The 20,708-nt window shown below is 36.1% G+C and overlaps 1 pseudogene; it reads left to right on the top strand.

Annotated features, from left to right (window-relative positions):
- The first annotated feature begins 12,515 nt into the window (after positions 1 to 12,515).
- On the top strand, positions 12,516 to 13,487 carry LOC126079190 (olfactory receptor 51G2-like; annotated as a pseudogene).
- The last annotated feature ends 7,221 nt before the right edge of the window (positions 13,488 to 20,708 follow it).

Genomic DNA, 20,708 nt, shown 5'->3' with positions numbered 1-20,708 from the left:
ATGCTTCCATAACAATTACCACCAAGAAAACCCTGCAGAGCAGTTCGACTGTGTAACACATGGGGTCACAATGACTTGGAACCCTCTCAACAGCAATAGGTTTGAGTTTGGTTTAGATGTTATTTCACTATTACTGTAATGCCTTGATTACAATAGTTTAAAATATTCTTGATATCAGATATTGTGGATCATTCAACTTTCTTCTTTAAAATTGTTTTACCTATTTTTTTCTTTCCTCTCTTTTTCCATATAAGTTTTATAATCAGTTTGGCAATTTCTAGAATATATTGCTTTGGGATTTAGATGGTGAAACTATTGGCTGTATAGATCAATATGGGGAGAACTGATATTTTAATAACAATGAGTCTTCTAATTCATATAGAAGATATAACTTCCCATTTTATCAAGTGTTCTTTGAATCTTTTCATTATTGTTGTTTTTTTATATATTTCAGCATACAAACCTAGTATATATTTTATAAAGTTTATAACTAAAGTTTAACACATTGTGATACTAGTAAAATTAACATTTTGTATTTTAATTCCTAGTTGTTAATTTCTAGTATATAGGAAAAAAAATTATGTTAGCTTATATCCTATAAGCTTGCTAAAATTACTTGTTCTTGTTACTTTTTGCATAGACTTTACACACAGAAAATTATGTAATATGGGAATAGAAAAAGGTTTATTTCTCCCTTTATAATATGTATAGATTTTATGTCTTTTTCTTGCCTTACTGCATTAGTTAGAACATCCTATATAATATGGAATAGAAGTGGTGAGATTGGACATCCTTGTCCTCTTATAGTTCTTAAGTGAGATGTATTCACTACTTTCCTGTTAAATAAAATATTAGCTTTGGTTTTTGATAGATGCCTTTTATCCTCTTTACTACAAAATTCTTTGTACATACTCAAAAAACTATCAATGACAACAGAGAAATGAACAGAGGTCTTGATATTAATAAGGCAGGTTTCCAGTTTTCAGCAAGGGGAAGTTTTCAAATTTGATCAAATATGAAAGGATTCCTAAAAAAAAATCCTCATTCATAAGGTAACATAAACAAACTGTGTATTTGGGAGCTCAATGAAAGAAGCTGAGATTTGCCTCACTGTTTTAGTTACTGAGACACATGCAGGGGGCTCAAAGATTCTTAGCAGATTTCACTATTTCTGACTTGTGTATCTTGAGTCACAGTGGAAAGATGGGTTAGAATTGAATGCTTAGTTTATTAATTGCACTAAACTATAATACTCCTTTGACATAGGTTTAGTCATATGTCAAAAGGTGGTCAGGTTAGGATATTTATTGGTTTGGGGTATCTGGGGTCAAGTAGTCTAAAATACTTACTTAAAGGTGGGGGAACCAAATGGCAAGGGACAATATTTACAAAATAATAGCTAAGAATAGGTGTAAGCAGTGAGGTGAGTGATGTGAAGCTAGCCAGTAAGGTAGCTATATAAGAAAATGTATGATGTTGTTCTTAGGTGCCATGGAGTCAGTTCTGACTCGTAGTGACCTTATGCACAACATAATAAAACACTGCCCAGTCCTTCACCATCCTCACAATCATTGTTATGCTTGAATGCATTGTGGTAGCCATTGCGTCAATCAGTCTCATTGAGGGTCTTCCTTTTTTCCAGTAACCCTCCATGGGCCTATGTACTTCTTCCTGGCCATTCCAGATGCTTCTGATCTGGGTCTGTCCCTCTACACTTTCCCCTCAATGCTGAGAACCTTCTGGCTGGTTGCTTGAGAGCTGACCCTCTCTACTTGCCTTACTCAAAAGTTCTTCATTCACACCTTCCAGGATTTTGAGTCAGCTGTCATTCTGGCCATGGCCTTTGACCACTATGTGGCCATTTCTCATTCATTGAAGTATTCCTCCATAGCACTAGTAGCACAACTGCCAGGATAGGTTTGGCTATTGTAGTGTGATCATGATTGCACAGGTGCCTCTTTCCATCCTCTTGAGGAAGCTGTGCTTTTGTCACTTCAATGTACTTCTTCATTCCTACTATCTGTATCCTGGCATCTTAAAGCTCTCCTACTCTAGCACTAGGATGGATAATGTTCTTGGACTCTTTATGTACATGGGAATCAATTTTCTCTTCACTGTCCTCTCTTATGTGCTGATCCTAAAAAAACTGTACTAAGCATTGTACCCTCAACACTTGCGTTTCCCACCTGTATTGTGATCCTATTCATCTCATTGAGTTTCCCTTGTTTACATTGACCTTCTTCTTTACCAAACACGATGTCCTTTTTTAGGGATTGGTTTTTCCTGATGACATGTCAAAGAAGTAAACCAAAGTCTCACCATCCTTCCTTCCAAGGAGCATCCTGGTTGTTTAATTCATCATGTAAATTTCCTGTGTCCAAGTACTTTCAGAATGACAATTACTTTTTAACTCCACCTTTAGAAATTGTTTTTTCAAACATGGCTAGTTGTGTTGTTCTTCAGTTTGCTGAAGGATGTACTGTCCATTGGACCTTCTCCCATGTTTATTCATCACTACAATTTATTACTTGTTCAGTTCAGTCAAACAGTATTTGTCTGAACTTTTCTATAAATGCAAGACTCCCTCTTCCTTGTATTTTCACAATTATGCATGCTTAATAAGTTCTAGACATCTTATACAGCAACATTGATTAGATGATTTCATGTGATTAGGAGGTTAGGGCATTCCTAGTACTGTTGGGTGAAATAAAGTTGAGATGGTTAATTCAGGTAAGAATACTTACCAAAAGGTAAGATAAAAATAGTGTCATGTTTGTTGATTTGACTAACATAAGGACTCAGAGAATAGAAACAAAATTTTTTTTCTAAGTGATAATTAAGCCAAGAAATTATTTTCCAGTAAGACTTCTTTTATCCATGAGTGGGGCTGATAGTGGCATCCTTGATATGATCTTATGGGGAGCCCTCACATTTTGCAACTGTCAAGAAAGAAAACTATTTCATACCCGTAGTAATAAATAAGGGTTATTGAATTGTTTATTCCAAGACTGACTTCTCTTAATTTTAAGGCAGAAATTATTCTTTTCTGTACTAGATGACCCATGTGCTATTTTAAAAGCAAAGGTATATTTCACTAAACTCACTACATTGATATTTTGCTGTGTTTAAAATCTTCATATTATTCAAACTGTTGTCTCCACATTTCATCTTGGAGTATGTATACATTCTTATATCTTATAGGGTAAAAACGCCCTGTACCTTCCTATGTTTTGATTCTCTATGTACCAGAGTAAAATTATTGTCTTATCATTCTATTTGTATTTATCATAAACATTCTGTTTCCTATTTATTAACAGGCTCTCTGCAGGCTACTTGGAGACTCTTTTCTTCAAACAGATCCTACCTCACCATGTGTTGGTACTATATATAATTCACTTGCTACATAGAAAACCAAATATAAACCAAACCCATTGCTGTCTTTGCTAAATATAAAAAAAAAAAAAAAAAATTTTTTTTTTTTTTTTGTCTGAGGGTAAATAGCTTAAGTTTTTTAGCTGCAATGGAATAAGTGTTTCATGGTTGGCATTACAATATAGGTTACAGAGAAAATGAAATGTCAGGTGAAACTCTGGTAGGATTTTGATTTTCCCGTTTGAATATTATTAATGTTATCATCTTTATGATTATCATCATAATTGTCATCATTTTGTTCAGTATTGCCATTATCAACATTCCATCTGCCAAAGTCTACTTTATTCCAAATAACATCATTGTCTAAATGATTTATTTTCGGTGCTAAGTGTCATACTGAATAGTTGGAACAACTGCTAAAACCATAATAAGTAATTTTTAAAAAGATAATTTTTATAAAAAGGTAATCGTGATTCTCATACAGATATAAAAATTGACTTTTGTTAAATCTTTTTAGTGTATTTATACCTGAGGGAACTAGGTATATATTATAAATGTCCAAAATGAATGTCAAAACAGCACTAATTTCTACGGGACAAAGGAATGTCAAGAAGAATTGCAAATAGAGACCTAGTTTTTCCAGAGGTTGTGAAAGAAGACAATTAGTATTTATGAAGGACAAGATATAGTTTGCATCACTGTTACCTACAATTTAAAATGAGTTGGGAAATAGGAAAGAATTAAATAGACAAATAACTATGTAATATCTAATGTAAGAGCAACTGAGACAGGAAGGAATAATAAGTGTAAAGTTTCTGAAAAGAAAGCATGCTTCAAATGACATAAGAATAGAAACTAGAGGCACTGATTTGAAATAAGGCATTATCTAAATAATGCTATCTGGATAACATTGTGAAGAATGAGAATTCCAGAACACTTAATTGTGGTCATGAGTAAGCTGTACATAGATCAAGAGGCAGTTGTTCCAAAAGAACAAGGGGATACTACATGGTTCAAAACCAGTAAAGCTGTGTGTCAACCTCGTATCCTTTCACCATGCTTATTCAATCTGTATGCTGAGAAAATAATTCTAGAAGCTGGACTGTATGAAGAAGAATGAAGCATCAGGATTGGAGGAAGACTCATTAAGAATCTGCAATATGCCAATGACACAACCTTGCTCGCTGAAAGGAAAGAGGACTTGAAGCACGTACTGGTGAAGGTCAAAAACTACAGCCTTCAATATGGATTGCACCACAACATAAAAAAAAAAAAAAATTTTTTTTTTCAACATAAAGAAAACAAAAATCCTCACAACTGGACAAATAAGCAATATCATGATAAATAGAGATAATACAGGAGTTTTCAAGACACTTGGATGCACAGTCAATGCCCACAGAAGCAGCAGTCAAGAATCCAATGTCTTATTGCATTGCTAAAATCTGCTATAAAAGACCTCTTTAAAGTGTTAAAAAGCAAAGATGCCAATTTGAGGACTAAGGTGTGCTTGACCCAAACAATGGCATTTTCAATCGCTCACATGCATGTGAAAGCTGGACAATGATTAATGAAGGTGGAAGAATTGATGGCTTTGAATTATACTATTGGCAAATAATATTGAATATACCATGGACTGCCATAAGAAGGAATGAATTTGTCTTGGGAGAAATACAGCCAGACTGCCCCTTAGAAGCAAGGATGGCAGCACTTTGTCTCACATACTTTTGGACATGTTATAAAGAAGTACCAGTCCCTGGAGAAGGACATCATGGTTGGTAAAGTACCAGGTCAGCAAAAGAGGAAGACTCTTAGCGATATGGACTGACAAAATGGCTGCAATAATGGGCTCAAACATAGCGACGATTGTGAGGACGGTGTAAGACCAGGCAGTGTTTCATTCTGTTGTACATAACGTTACTATGAGTTGGAACTGACTTGAAGGCACTCAACAGCAACAACAAAAACAGTGAGCTTTTTTAAATAAAAAATAAATAAAATGGTTGCTTGTAATGCATGATAGTTACTTGAATTAATCTTTGTGAAAATTCAAGAAGATATACTCCAAGTATTTTTGAAGTTCCTTATTTTTTAATATAACCTATACATAAATTATCAGTTTAGTCATAAAATTAATGACTGTATTATGATTGGAAAAGTTGATTAATTCTTAAACAAAATCCCAAGATAACTTAGTTCCTAGTCAATAAGTAAATAAAAGTCCCCTCTTTGTTATCCGTTTTGCTGTCTCCTTCATTATTGCTGTAAAATGTCCATTCAAAATCTTTCTGTTTAATACAATACTTGGGAATTGGTTTTAGCCACCAACGTATCTTCAAAGCATAGTCCAAAGAAGTCCCAGTATTTTTTTCTTTTCTTTTATTTATTTCTTTATTTTACTTTTCTTTGTGGTAAGTATAGAAGTATTAATTAATGCAGAAACGTATGAGTAGTTATAAATTCTATTTAGAGTATTCACCTACCCCACCCTCATAGTCCCCGTTTTTCTTCAAATTTTCAATGTTAACAATTTGTATCTAAATTAACTGTAGTGACACTTCCATTGTCAGACCTTAAAAATAATCACCAGAATTAGTGTAATCCTCCATGTCCTATCTTTTAGCATGCTCAATCTCTGTATTCATAGCACCAGATCTTTGACCTCGAGATCACTAATCCTAACCCCTCAAATCCTCATATTTCTCTAAATCTATTTACAACTATTGTATCAGTTTCCCATGACTCCTGTAACAAGTAAGTACAAATTTCATGGCTTAAAACAAGACAACTTTATTATCTTATAGTTCTGGATGTCAGAAGTTGGAAATGTGTGTACTATGGAGGTCAAATCAAAGTTTATATTCCTTCTGGAGGGACTACAGAAGAATTTGTTCTTTATTTTTTCCAGCTTCTAGAGATTACCCACTTCCCTTGAATGATGGTCACATCACTCAAACCTCTACTTCCTTCATCACATCTTTATCTCTGATTCTGATCCTCTTCTGTACCTTTTACAAGGACTCTTATGAATATATTTTTTCCACATAGGTAATCCAGGATAAACTACAAAATTCATTTTTGCCATTTAGGATAGCATATTCATAGTTTATAAGGATTAGGACATGGACTTCTTTGGTGATCCATTATTCTATATAATATAATCATCATTACTTTGTTTTCTTCCATATTCACCATGCAACTAACAAGTACCATTGATGTCCATGCTTTATTTTTTTTTTTCTTTTGTTCTTTTAAACTCTAAACTCAACCTTGAAATTAAGTTGGCTACCTTTTTCTACTCTTACACTTGTGCTTTTTAATTCTTATTAGAAGAGCAGTAGTTTTTTTTAGATTGGATTGTTTACAAATTTATGACATAACAACTCATCTACTGTCTCAGCCCAGCATTATATTGATAAAACCATTGATGGCTATCTCTAATCCGCAAGTACACTTTCAAACTTTCACAACTTTCCCCCAAACCATGTATGTAAATCATCATGCTGCCACTTCATTTTAAAAAAAGTGATGAATATAAGGAAAGGCATGACTTCACTTCCTGTTCATATATATAACAAAAAATATATTTCTAGGTATGCCATGAAATTCTTTCTTCCAATCTCAAGGAAAGAACTGTAATCTCCTTTATTAAAAGAAGTTAATCCATTTCTACTTAGAATGAATTCTTTCAAATAGCATCTGAGACTTTTTCAATCTTGCCCTTCATCTAATTTTTTTCTTTTCTTTTATGTATTATTATTACTTTTAATAGAATGTTTCTAGCACTAATAACACACTTGGCTGCCAACACAATTTGGCTATTCAGGTCCACCAAGAGGCTCTTTGGAAGAAAGTCTTGGTGATCTACTTCTAAAAAATCAGCCATTGAAAATTCTATGGAGTACAGTTCTACCTTGACAAAAACAGGGTCACCATGAGCTGAAGTCGGCTCGAAGACAAATGGTTTCTTTTTCTTTTTTTGGTTTTGAATCATATACAGAAAAGAAAACAACAAACGTCTCTTTATTTACTCCATAGGGTTTTCTTGTCTGTAATTTTCATGGAAGCAGTTTGTCAGGCCTTTCTTTTGCAGAGTTGCTGGATAGGTTCTAACCTCCAACCTTTAGTTTAGGAGCTGATTGCAAAGCCCCGGCGACACCCAGGACCCTCCCGCCCAGTACAAACAAAAAACCCACTGCTGTCGAGTCAGTAAAAAAAAAAAACTAGTGCCATCGAGTCAGTAGTAGCCTTAAAAATATCAGAGAGACTTCCTCATGTAGCCTGGCAGCCATTGGAGAGAACCCAATGGAGGTGAGTTCTTTCAAAGCCTCAAAATTGTCATTGTTTGACTTGTTCCACAGCTCCTTGGAAGAGTTCATATACAAGATAGAGTTCAGTGACAAAGTGAAAAAAAAAATTTTTTTTTTTTTGGTGGGGAGGATGAAGGGTTATGGTATAGAGATGCTACTCACTGTTATGTGCAGTTACAGGCAAGCGTTTTAACTTTGTGCCTGCCAGAGTGATAGATAAATAATGTTGGCAAACTATAGACTAATAATAAGATTTAAAGGGTAAATCTGGGGATTGATATGTTCATATGAACTTTGAAAGCTTGCACACATTCCTGGGTTTTCAGAAAGCAATACACATATATAAGGCTGTCCACATGCCCAGGGATGTATGCATGTTCAGAAAAGACCTGAGATTCTCACCTCTGTCTAACCTTGGGAGTTTGAGCAAGCAACAAGTGAAGCCAAACTGGAGGTGTAAACTATATGCTGAGTAGTGAAGGCATGCCCCATCATGCACTCAGAGTGCTTTGGCAGAGACTAAGAAACATACCGATTCCAGGCATTTAAGGAAATCTCCATCCAATCATCATTTGCTGTCCACTGAACTAACTGAGCGGAAACTTCAATGAACACAGAAGACAAACAATACAGACTTTACAGAGTTAATTTATAAAAGTCATCAAACAAAAACAATAACAACAGGCTGTAACAACAAACCCTGGAAGGAGGGGAGCTGGATCTGAATTCAAGGCACTTAACTTATTAAAGATGTCAGGTTTTCAAAATAATAGTTTACCTACATTTGCACTCAGGTGTTCTTTTAACTGTTCTTTCGATAGAAATAAATCTGTCTTTTCCAATCCATTTCAGGTCTATACAAGTTATAATGTTTATGTTATTTTTGCAAAATATTGAATTGGAAGGAGCATATACTTTAGAATCAGAATCACCTTTGAATCCCAGATTACCTACATATTAAGTCTTTTAATAAGGGTCAGTAATTAATTTATCTTTATCTCACTTTCTTTAAGGATAAAACTAGTTTGCTTGTTTGCTGTGAGATATAAATGCTAGAGTACATGTAAAAAGAAATAAACAGTGAGAGCTATTGCTTTTTAAAGTTACCCAGCCCAAAGTTATTTAAAGAAACTCGACTGATACAGCCACAATACTCTTATTATTATCATTATTTCTTTTTACTGAAATTTTTTTGTGATAATTGTAGATTCACATGCAGGTATAAAAAATTACATAGTTACAGAAGGTGCTTCACCCAGTTCCCCCAATTACATATATATTTTAAACTATAGTATTATACAGTTTATTATAATGGAACTTATAGTGTAATATAGTTTAATATAACAAAAATATAGTATAATAATGCAGTCAGGATATTGCCATAAATATAATCCATTTGTCCTATTCAGATTTTCTCAATTCACTTGCACTCACTTGTGTATTTGTGTAAATTTACTTCTACACAATTTTTATTTCATTGAATTTTCATCAGTACTGTAAATGCCCTTGAATCTTCCGGTTTGATATGCAAACTCTATGGTTTTTCATTTCAAAATGCATGTCAAGAAAGGTACCTTGATATATATTTATTGTTTGTATAAGGTTAGTAGTGTGTGAGACAGATGGGGATTATGGCAGGAAAGATATGACAGATATAGTTTGTCATTTAAAGTACTGTGGTAATTTCTACATATATTCAGTAGTGTAGCATGTGGAAAATGTGTTACAATTGAAAAAAAAATGAGAGTTCAATGAGGTGTTTATGATGAAGTAAACTTCTGAGGCTTCCCAAAATATGTTACAGAAAATATGGATTATCCCAAATTGTAGATAATTCATTTTTAATTGACTTAGGAGATGATTGTGTTAATATCTATCATGTGAAACTCTATGCTAGTTGGTTTGATTTTCAACACACCTGATGCAAAGAAATGGGAAAGTCTTAGAGCATCCCTATGAAGTACAAAGTATTAATAATAACCCTTCAGTTCAAGATGAGAGGTATTCCCAGGAGATTTCTATCCTTAGGGGAGAGCTGCATGAATAATAAAGCAGATGAAATAAAGTCACGGGCATTCTTGATCATGGGTGAAAGAGAAAGCCACCACTGTGATGTTTTAACAACCGCACTGCTCTGAAATGCCAGATGAGAGAAAAATCAAGGTTTACCTGAGTTGAGTTTGGAAACTGAACTAGGATCAAAAGTACTTTGGTAAATTAATTCTTAGGAAAACTCTAGGTGGTTATACAAGGAATCCTAGGGGCCAAGAAAATTTTTCCTTCCTAAGAAAATATCCCTAGTTTTTTTTTTTTTAATTTTTATTTTGTTTTGTTTTATCTCAAACACCTGGTATGTTTGGAAAATGATGCTGAACCAAATGGAAAGAAGTGGGTGTAAGTATTCCTAGACTGGCGAAGTGAAGGACTATCCATGCTATGGTGGCCCTGCCCATGAGGTTCAGTTTCATGTCTGAACACTAAAATCCCTTGAGACCAGGGAGTGCATATCCTGAAAATACCCAAGAATACATGAATGGGAAAGGCCTTTAAGAAATCTGACAGCTGACACCAGTTGGCACAATATTTAGACTAAGCCAAACGTGCTCTTATCATATGAAAACTGAGTTTCCTAGATTCCCCTCATATTCCCTGGCCTAGCAAAATTCAAGATTAAAAATGCTAATAAAGCTTCTGAGGTTAATTATGCTTTCTTTTTGTTTGTTTATTTATTTGTTTTTAAGATTCTGTGTAGAATACTCAGTAGTCACTTATTGTGACTTCTAAATGTCTCTTCCGTATTGACCAAGATTGAGAGTTTGAAAAATTGAATAACATTTCAAATGAAAGCTAAAGTCAGTGGGCAGAATCCTTATGCTTCTTATCCTTAATACCAGATCAAAGATGGTAAGACTTTAAGAGCCATTTATTTTTATTATTTTTTCTAGGACTCTTCCCTGACCAAAGATTGGACTCAAGGGGCATATGATTTGAAGAAGATGGGTAATACTCTGGCCACCACGACATTAGTGAGTGAGTGATGGTGACTACCAACTTTTTGGTTAGCAGCCTAGCTTTTAACCACTGGGTCATCAGGGCTACTTGAGATGGTTAGTTTGTGTAAATATGTGTAATGTTTATTGTGTGGATGGCTACATATGGATGTGAAGAGTGTGTATGTTATGTTTGTTTAGTTTTACAAACAGAGAATATGATCTGATGTGGACTTAGAAGATGGATGCTTGGCAACCAGTGGGAAAGAGACTCAAGTATGTACACACCAGGGTTCATTTGGGATAAAGAAGTTTTGGTAAAATAGACCATAAAAATGACCTCATCTAGAGTGAGCTTCTTGGATCAGGTGGACACTTGAGGCTATGTTGGCATCTCCTGCCTGAAGGGGAGATGAGAGGGTGGAGAAGGTTAGAAGCTGGAGAAATGGACACGAAAAGAGAGAGTGGAGGGAGAGAGCTGGCTGTCTCATTAGGGGGAGAGTAATTGGGACTGTGTAGCAAGATGTATATGGGTTTTCGTGTGGGAGACTGACTCGATTTGTAAACTTTCATTTAAAGCACAATAAAAAATATAAAAAAAAAACCTCATCTCTGACATATTGTACCTTAGAGTTGAATACTTGACAGACATCTTTTAAATAAAAAGTGATTTGTGCCAATTTTGATCTTTGCCATAAGTGTAAAATCTATTTCAGAGACAAGTGCCTCTGAATAGAAAATAAAAAAAATATATTATTTATTAAATATTTGGTTAAACAAATGGAGAAAATTACCAATATTGAATTAAATCCATAAAGTTGGCATATTTTAATAAATTTCTATTACTTTATTAGAAATAAACAATCCATTAATACAAATATATAGTTATGGGGTAACTATTTCTATATAATAATAAATAAAATTATGAATATTACCCCTATAAGATTAGATAAAGCCAGCAAATTCTCTTTAAGTTATCTTTAAACAATCAGTAATTATTTATGTATTTATTAAGTATACAGAAATGGCATCTTTTGTTTTCCCACATGTATAATTTAAGGAAAAAAAATAAGTTCACATTCAACAATGAGTTTTCACATAACAGATTACTTCTTAAAATATGTGATAGTGAAAAACTATGTAAAACTTTTTCTAATCCAACACAAATCATTAGTTTTTAAAATACTATAAAAATGGATTTGTATCAAATAAAATAAACTTAAGCATACAAAACAGGAGGCTAGAAATTTCATTATTAGAGAAAAGATAGAATTATTATGCCATGCTCATATAAAATTTTCTAAAAGATTGTTTTCAATTTGTGCAGTCAACTCTTTGCAGATATATATATATATATATATATATATATATATATATATACCAGATCAAAACATGCTGTGAACCATTGGTCTAAGGTTTATCATTATTGATAAAGGCAGAGACAAATTTTCTGAAATAGTGTGCCACTGTAATTACGAGCAAGACAAGAAATCTGTATTATTTAGTTCAGGATTCATGAAAATATTTATTTTGGAATTTATATTTTAAAATATTATATCAATTTAATGACAGATTAAAAACAATATACTTTTTTAAATAGATAAAATATTGATCAGTACACAAAGTACTGTTTCTAGGCAGAGATTCAGATTATACATGTTAGGAAATAGTATTTAATTTCATATTAGACATAGGATCAGTTTAAGAGAAGAATTTTCATAAAGCTGGTATCCATTAATTCCAAGGTATATGCACTCAGAGGGTACAAAAAAAATTGCAAAGTCAAAGTTTTACATTTGTTTCTAATACAATGCTTTTCTTTTTAGGCAAGGCATGCAGCCCTGGCATGTTTTCTGTCAATAACACCTGCTCCATTTTCTCCACCTTCCTGGTGACAGGCATCCCTGGGCTGGAAGCTCTTCACATCTGGATCTCCATACCATTCTGTGCCATGTTCTTCATTACCTTGGTGGGCAATGTGACCATCATGATGGTTATATGGAGGGAGCAGACCCTCCATGTACCTATGTACCTCTTCCTGGCCATGCTAGCTGCCTCTGATCTGGGTCTGTCTCTCTTCACCTTCCCCACAATGCTAAGGATCTTCTGGCTGGATGCCCGAGAGTTGACTCTCTCTGCTTGCTTTACTCAAATGTTCTTCATTCACACCTTCCAAGATTTTGAATCAGCTGTCATCCTGGCGATGGCCTTTGACCGCTATGTGGCCATTTCTCGTCCATTGCACTATTCCTCCATCCTCACTAATAGCATAATTGCCAGGATAGGTTTGGCCATTTTTGTATGAACCTTGACTGTACAGGCTCCTCCTCTCATCCTTTTGAGGAGGCTGTGCTTCTGTCACTCCAATGTCCTTTCCCATTCCTACTGCCTACATCCTGACATCATAAAGCTCTCCTGTTCCAACAATAGAATCAATAGCATCTTTGGATTGTTTGTGGTACTTTCCACTATGGGACTTGATTTTCTCTTCATTCTCCTTTCTTATGTGCTGATCCTGAAAACTGTGCTAAGCATTGCATTTCATGGTGGCCGTCTCAAGGCCCTCAACACTTGCATTTCCCACCTCTGTGCTGTGGTCTTGTTCTTCACCCCCATGATCTGCCTGTCTATGTTACACCGCTTTGGCCCAAGGCTTCCATCACACATCTACATTCTCATGGCTAACATGCACTTCCTCATTCCTCCAGTGATGAATCCCATTGTCTATGTAGTGAAAACCAAGCAGATACGAGATAAAATTCTGAAACTCTTCATCAAAAAAGGAACTGGAGAATCCCAAGTTGCATTTATATCATAAAAACAACAACAAAAAAATACACTGTAGTTCAGTCGATTCCTGCTCCTAGCAACCCTATAGGGCAGAGTAGAACTGCCCCACGGGGTTTCCAAGGAGCAACTGACGGATTCAAACTGCCAACGTTTTTGTTAGTAGCATAGCTCTTAACCACAGTGCCACCACCTTTAAAAGGAAATTTGCATGATAAAATTAAGCAGTAGTTCTAGCTTAAGCAGTAAATCATAGCCTATGCAAGTTGTGAAAATAAAATATGCTAAGAACTTCTACTTCTCAGTCTCTTTATTTTGAGGAAGATATTTAAAAAATCCAGATGAAAGAATTGGATCAGTGGCCATTTAGCATTATATGCATTTACCAATATCTATGTTGTGATTTATAAAAAGGTATTTGCAATGAAGAAGTCACTGATCTTGCACAATTCTATCATGTGATCTCCAGCATGGTTTCTATCACTAAAGCAGTATTCTCCAAATATCAATCCTTCTTCTTCATTTCTAGTCTGGCACTCCAATAGACAGTAATTATCAATGCTCCTTAATTGAATATTTGATCAATTTCAAACTTCAAAAGTTGGTAAAAACCTTCAATTTCTTCATCTTTGGCCTTAGTAGTTGGTACCTAAATTTGAATAATAGTCACATTAACTGGTCTCCCTTGTAGGCTTATGGATATCATCCTATCACTGACAGTGTTGTGCCTCAGGATAGATCTTGAAATGTTCTTTTGATAATAAATGTGATGCCATTTCACTGTTCGACAGACTGACAGACATGTTGCCTATGCCAAGAAATTTGGAAGACAGCCACCTGGCCACAGACTGGAAGAGATGCATATGCGTCCCAAAAACCAAACCCACTGCCATCAAGTCAATTCCAACTAATAGCAGCCTTATAGGACAAAGTAGAACTGCCCCATAGAGTTTCCAAGGAGCACTTGGTGGGTTTGAACTGCTGACCTTTTGGTTTGCAGCCACAGCACTTAACTGCCACGCCACTAGGATTTCCTCTGCATATGTGTACCCATTCCAAAAGAGGTGATCCAACCAAATGCGGAACTAAAGATAGAAATTATTGAACAATATCATTAATATCAACCACAAGTAAAATTTTGCTGAAGATCATTCAAAAGTGGTTGCAGCAGTATATAAACAAGGAACTGACAGAAATTCAAGCCAGATTCAGAAGAGGACCTGGAACAAGGTATATCATTGCTGATATCAGATGGCTTAGTTCTACTCTGTCCTGTAGGGTCGCTATGAGTCGGAATCGATTCGACGGCACTGGGTTATGGCTGAAAGCAGAGAATACTAGAAAGATGCTTACCTGTGTTTCATTGACTATGCATAGGCATTAGACTGTGTGGATCATAACAAATTAAGGATAATACTAAGAAGAATGCAAATCTAGAACACAATTGTGCTCCTGAAGAACCTGTACATACAATCAAAAGGCAGTCTTTCTAACAGAACAGGGAGCTACTGTGTGGTTTAAAATCAAGAAAGTCGTGCATCAGGGTTGTGTCCTTTCAGCATACTTATTCAATATGTATGTGAGAAAATAATCCAAGAAGCTGAACTGCATGAAAAAGAATGTGGCATCAGGATTGGAGAAAGCCTCATTAACAACCTGTGATATGCAAATGACAACTTTGCTTGCTGAAATCAAAGAGGATTTGAAGCACTTACTGATGAAGAACAAAGACCACAGGCTTCAGTATGAATTGCATCTCAACATAAAGAAAATAAAAATACACACAAATGGACCAGTAAGCAACATTGTGGTAGATAGAGAAAAGTTTGAAGTTGTCAAGGATTTCATTTTCCTTGGATCCAAAATCAAAGCCCAAAATCTGCTGCAAAAGTTTTCCTTAAAGTGTTAAAAAGGAAAGATGTTGCTTGATGGACTAAGGTGCAACTGACCCAAGCCATGGTGTTTTTAATAGCTTTGCATGCATGTGAAAGCTAGACAATAAGTAAGAAAGATTGAAGGAGAATTGATGCTTCTGCATTATGGTGTTGGATAAGAATATTGTATACACCATGGCCTTCCTTTTCTTTTGCTTTAGTTGCTGGAAGTTCGAGAGCAAGTTTCAGAGTATCCTCTCATGTTTCAACAAACAGATGCAGCACTAGAAGTGCTGACTCATCTATGCCAAGAAAGTTGGAAGACAACTACCTTGTCAATGAACTGGGAAAGATCCATATTTATGCCTATTCCCAAGAAAGGTGATCCAACCGATCATGGAAATTGTCAAATAATATCATTAGTATCACGTGCAAGCAAAATTTTGCTAAAGATCATTCAAAAGCAGCTGCAACAGTATATCAAAAGAAATCTTCCAGAAATTCAGGCTGGATTCAGAATAAGACGTCAAATCAGGGATATCATTGCTGGTATCAGATGGATCCTGAATGAAAGCAGAGAATACCAGAAGGGTATTTACCTGTGTTGTATTGACTATGCAAAAGCATTCAACTGTGTGAATCATAACAAATTATGGATAACATTGTGAAGAATGGAAATTCCAGATCACTTAATTGTGCTCATGAGGAACTTGCACATAGGTCAAGGCAGTTGTTTGGACAGAACAAGGGGATACTGAGTGGTTTAAAGTCAGAAAACGTGTGTGTCAGGGTTATATCTTTTCACCTTACCTATTCAATCTGTATGCTGAGCAAATAATGTGAGAAGCTGGACTATATGAAGAAGAATGGGGCATTAGGATTGGAGGAAGACTCATTAACAGCCTGTGTTATGCAGATGAAACAACCTTGCTTGCTGAAAATGAAGAGGACTTGAAGCACACTGATGAAGATCAAAGACCACAGCCTTCAGTATGGATTACACCTCAACATAAAGAAAACAAAAATCCTCACAACTGGACCAATAAACCACATCTTTATAAACTGAGAAAAGATCGAAGTTGTCAAGGATTTCGTTTTACTTGGATCCACACTCAACACCCATGGAAGCAGTAGTCAAGAACCAAAAGAAGCATTGCATTGGGCAAATCTGGTGCAAAGGACCTCTTTATAGTGTTGAAAAGCAAAGACGTCACCTTGAAGACTGAGGTGTGCCTGACTCAAGCCATGGTATTTTTAGGCTCAACATATGCATGTGGAAGCTGGACAATGAATAAGGAAGACCAAAGAATTGATGCCTTTGAATTGTGGTGTTGGCAGAGAGTTTTGAATATACCATGAACTACCAAAAGAACGAACAAATCTCTCTGGGAAGAAGTACAACCCGAATGCTCCTTAGAAGCAAGGATGGTGACACTGCATCTTAGGTACTTTGGACATGTTGTCAGGAAGGATCAGTCCCTGGAGAAGAACTTCACGCTTGGAAAAGTACAGGGTCAGCAGAAAAGAGTAAGACCCTCAACAAGATGGATTGACACAGTGGCTGCAACAATGGGCTCAAGCATAACAATTGTGAGGATGGTGCAGAACCAGGCAGTGTTTCCTTCTGTGGTACATAGTGTTGCTATGGGTCAGAACCAACTTGATGACACCTAACAACAACAACAACAACATGGACTGCCAGAAGAACAAACAAAACTGTCTTGGAAGAAGTACAGCCAGAATGCTCGATAGACGCAAGGATGACAACACTTCGTTTCATGAACTTTGCACATATTCTCAGGAGGGACCAGTCCCTGGAGAAGGACATCATCCTTGGTAAAGTAGAGGGTCAGTGAAAAAGAGGAAGACCCTCAATGGAATGGATAGGCATAATGGTTGCAACAATGGGCTCAAGTGTAAAAATGATTGTGTGGGTGGCACCGGACCCAATGTTGCCTTTTGTTGTATATAGGATTGATGTGAGCCGGAAATGAATTGGCACCTAACAAAAAATGACTGTATCATGCGCACTTATTTGCATTCTTATCATATGACATCATAATGACTGTAAGAATTGCCAGAGAGTTTGTCCTGAACCTAGGCTTTCTCTCCTTCTGATACTTGGTATAAAAAAAGAAAAAAAAATTAATCCACATTCCTTTTTCCCCTTTGACTATACATCATTTATTAACTTCAGTCCATAATTACATGACCTTTGTTTTCAACAGAGCTTCATATTACCTATTCCACCTTATTTTACCTTCTTTCCCTTTTATAACTCTTCCTACCATCCAGGGCAATATTCTTAGTGTCTTTCCCCTAATAAAGTATATTCTTTTCTCCCTACCTTTGCTCTTACAATTTAATCAATCTGAAAAAAAAAAGGAGTTATCCTTAAATAGTTCTCCTCAAATAAAGTTTATTTATCTCCCAATTTCTAGGTCACATTCCACTATTCCCCTGGATTTTCGGTGACTTTTCGCATCCTCATTGACTACCCTTTCAATGAATGTCAATTATGTGTATTTATCCTATGTACTTAAAAAAAAAAAAAATCATTGAGAGTACAGTCATAAGGAACAGAGTACAAATTTTTCAGTACTGGTTGAATCAGAGTCACATAATGTTGGGAACTTGCTTAACCCTTATGAGTCATTGCAGTCTTGTTTTGGTTAGCTTTTTGTTGTGGCATTATAAGAGAAAAATACACCCAAGCTTCCTCCTTGACAGTGCTGAAGTACTGATCAGGTGAAAAACAGTTTGAAGGGAAATACTTAGAAAAGTATTGTTAATTTTGAGCTATATACTGTGAGATATATAAGGTCTTTTCTTTTTCACAGTTTTGAATTAATGCTTTTTCCAGGTACAGTATAATCTATGAGAAACTTTAAAGCAAGGATCAGAAATTGCACACTTCCATATCATCTGCAAATCCTATTACAATAAAAAAAAATTGCTCTTTAAAAATTTGGTAACTCTATATATCTCTCACTTTGCATTATTCTTGCTATCATTGTACATTCATGAAAGAGTTAATTGGTCATGAGCAAGTGCTACTATTTATTTCTCCTCTATCAATTTTGTTTATATAAATCTTTTAATTTTTTTTTTTATTTAAGTGCTTTGTGCTGACCTTCCTTCAAGCAAGAAGCATGATGTAATATAAAGAAAAAATGTTGATGTAGGAAATATGGCTTGAAAATAGTTCTAGCCACTAGCAATTAATTCTTCAATAAGTCACTTCTGCTTGCTGGGCCTTCATTACTTTATTCAAAAAATGAGGGCGGGTTCTGTTCTTGGTATGTTATAACTTAATGGGGATAAATCCTTGGTTGGAAGTTATAAATAGCTAGTGGCCACAGCCATTAGGGGCTATAGATTGATATTTGGTAATCTTACACAACTATTTGATAAAACAGCTGCTGTTGTTTTTTACTGCAATACCTCTTTCCGAAGTTCTATGAAAGCATTCCTATGGATCTTCTTGTGATAAAAATATATAGTCTATTGTTCTGGAGGCAAGCATTTGTGGATATTTAATCTTAGTGCATCCTCTTTTGATCACTGTCTGCCACCGCAATCACAATTCATTCATTTTGGTCCTATTTTATTTACAGATATATTTTTATCACTGTTGTTGCATTATATTAGTCATACTTGCTTATGTAGTCTAGTTTGCTTATCACTCTCACAAAATGATGCATCTTTCTGTGAGTGAACTTTGTATCCCTAGCAGCAGTAATGTATATTTGCTATATTTACGAGAATATTCAGTTCTGCTACAGAAAACAAGAAAAATGAATCGGGAAGATATAAATAGTGACTAAGCTAGTAGTTTATGAAACATATCAGAATGTATGGCATTCATTAACCATAGATGTAAAGGGCAAATAAACACCTCATGAGACATAGCAGAATTCGTAAGGTTTGTTAACTATGGATATATGTAAGTTGGAAAACTGTAGAAAAATGTTAAAGATAGATAGACACAGGGAAAATATGACAGAATAAACGAAAGTGTTACTTACATATAAAAAGAGATTTAAAAAAGAAGCAAGGAGGCAGAGCCAAGATGACAGAATAGACAGACACTTCCGGCGAGCCCTCTTTACAACAAAGACCCGAAAAAACAAGTGAAATGAGTATATTTGTGACAAGCTGGGAGCCCTGAACATCAAAGGTAAGCTTAGACAATGAACTGAGGGGTAGGGGAAGGCAGAGGCCATCAGAAGAGGAGAGGAGTTACCGGACCTGAATTGCGGGGAGCCCTCAGGCACCATTTCCGGAGCGGCAGCAACAGCGGTGGGCTGGTCCTAGCGTTCAGCGGCAGTTTCCTCAGGGGGAAGCAGCCAGCCACGCAGCCTACTCACACCTCTGGAACCTGAGGAGAACGGTGCTCTCAGCAAAAGCTAAGTACTTGCATATATTTTACCACACCCCCCCCAACCCCCAAGCTGGCCTCAGTGGCTGAATTCCTCGGCCTGAGATAGACCCTGGTGAGCACCTAGAGCCGTCCTCCCTGCCTTGGGGAAGGAAAAAATTTGCAACTGGGGGGAAAAGATAATTTGCTAGCTCCATTAACTGGGGGAGCTCAGGGCAGAAGCGGCTCCTGTCCAGGTATAGACCATCCATGGATCTTGAGCACCTTTCCCTTCCGCATGGACCTGTGTGGGCCTATTTCAGGAGAACACGTCCTTGTTGGCAAAATCCAAATATTTCAGTTGTGCGATGGAGAGGTGAGTGTTTGACATTTGACATTGCTTTGCATATTAAACAAGGTCCTCACCTACCCACATCAGGGACCTAAGGACTGGAAACTCTACTCGGGTTACCCAGCCACCCATGACAGGGGTCCAAAGATAACTGGTACCTCCTAGTCCTTACAACCAAAAACTTTGGATGCCCAAGGTCCCTCTGCAGAACCCACCCACCAGCAAAATCTAGGGAACAGAGATGTGTTTTCTTCAGAGACACTTGGGAGTCGGTTCTCAGCCATCTGCCTTGTTCAGAGCGTGACCCCCTGCCCCAATCAGATACCGGTATATATACCAATCACTCCTGCCCGTCTAAGACTGTAGGACAGAGCCTGTACCACACACTTAATGATCAGCTACCTGGAAACCTGAGCTGAATTCATACAAGAAAAGTGAATGGACTCCTAGACTGATATACCTGATAACAGCTCTAGCCAGCTGGGGACAGGACACCAGGGCTCCAAAGGCAAAAATAATCAGGCCAGCTCACTCAAGCAACCCATTTGGGTATACCAAAACAAAACAGAACAAGTAGCTATGACACAGTAATCAAGCATAAACTAATACAATAACTTATAGATGGCTCAGAAACAATAGTCAAAATCAAGTCACATAAAGAAAAAG

This window comes from Elephas maximus, chromosome 7 (assembly GCF_024166365.1).
Source record: "Elephas maximus indicus isolate mEleMax1 chromosome 7, mEleMax1 primary haplotype, whole genome shotgun sequence".
Lineage (NCBI taxonomy): Eukaryota > Metazoa > Chordata > Mammalia > Proboscidea > Elephantidae > Elephas > Elephas maximus.
This window is presented reverse-complemented; position numbering and strand designations above follow the sequence as displayed.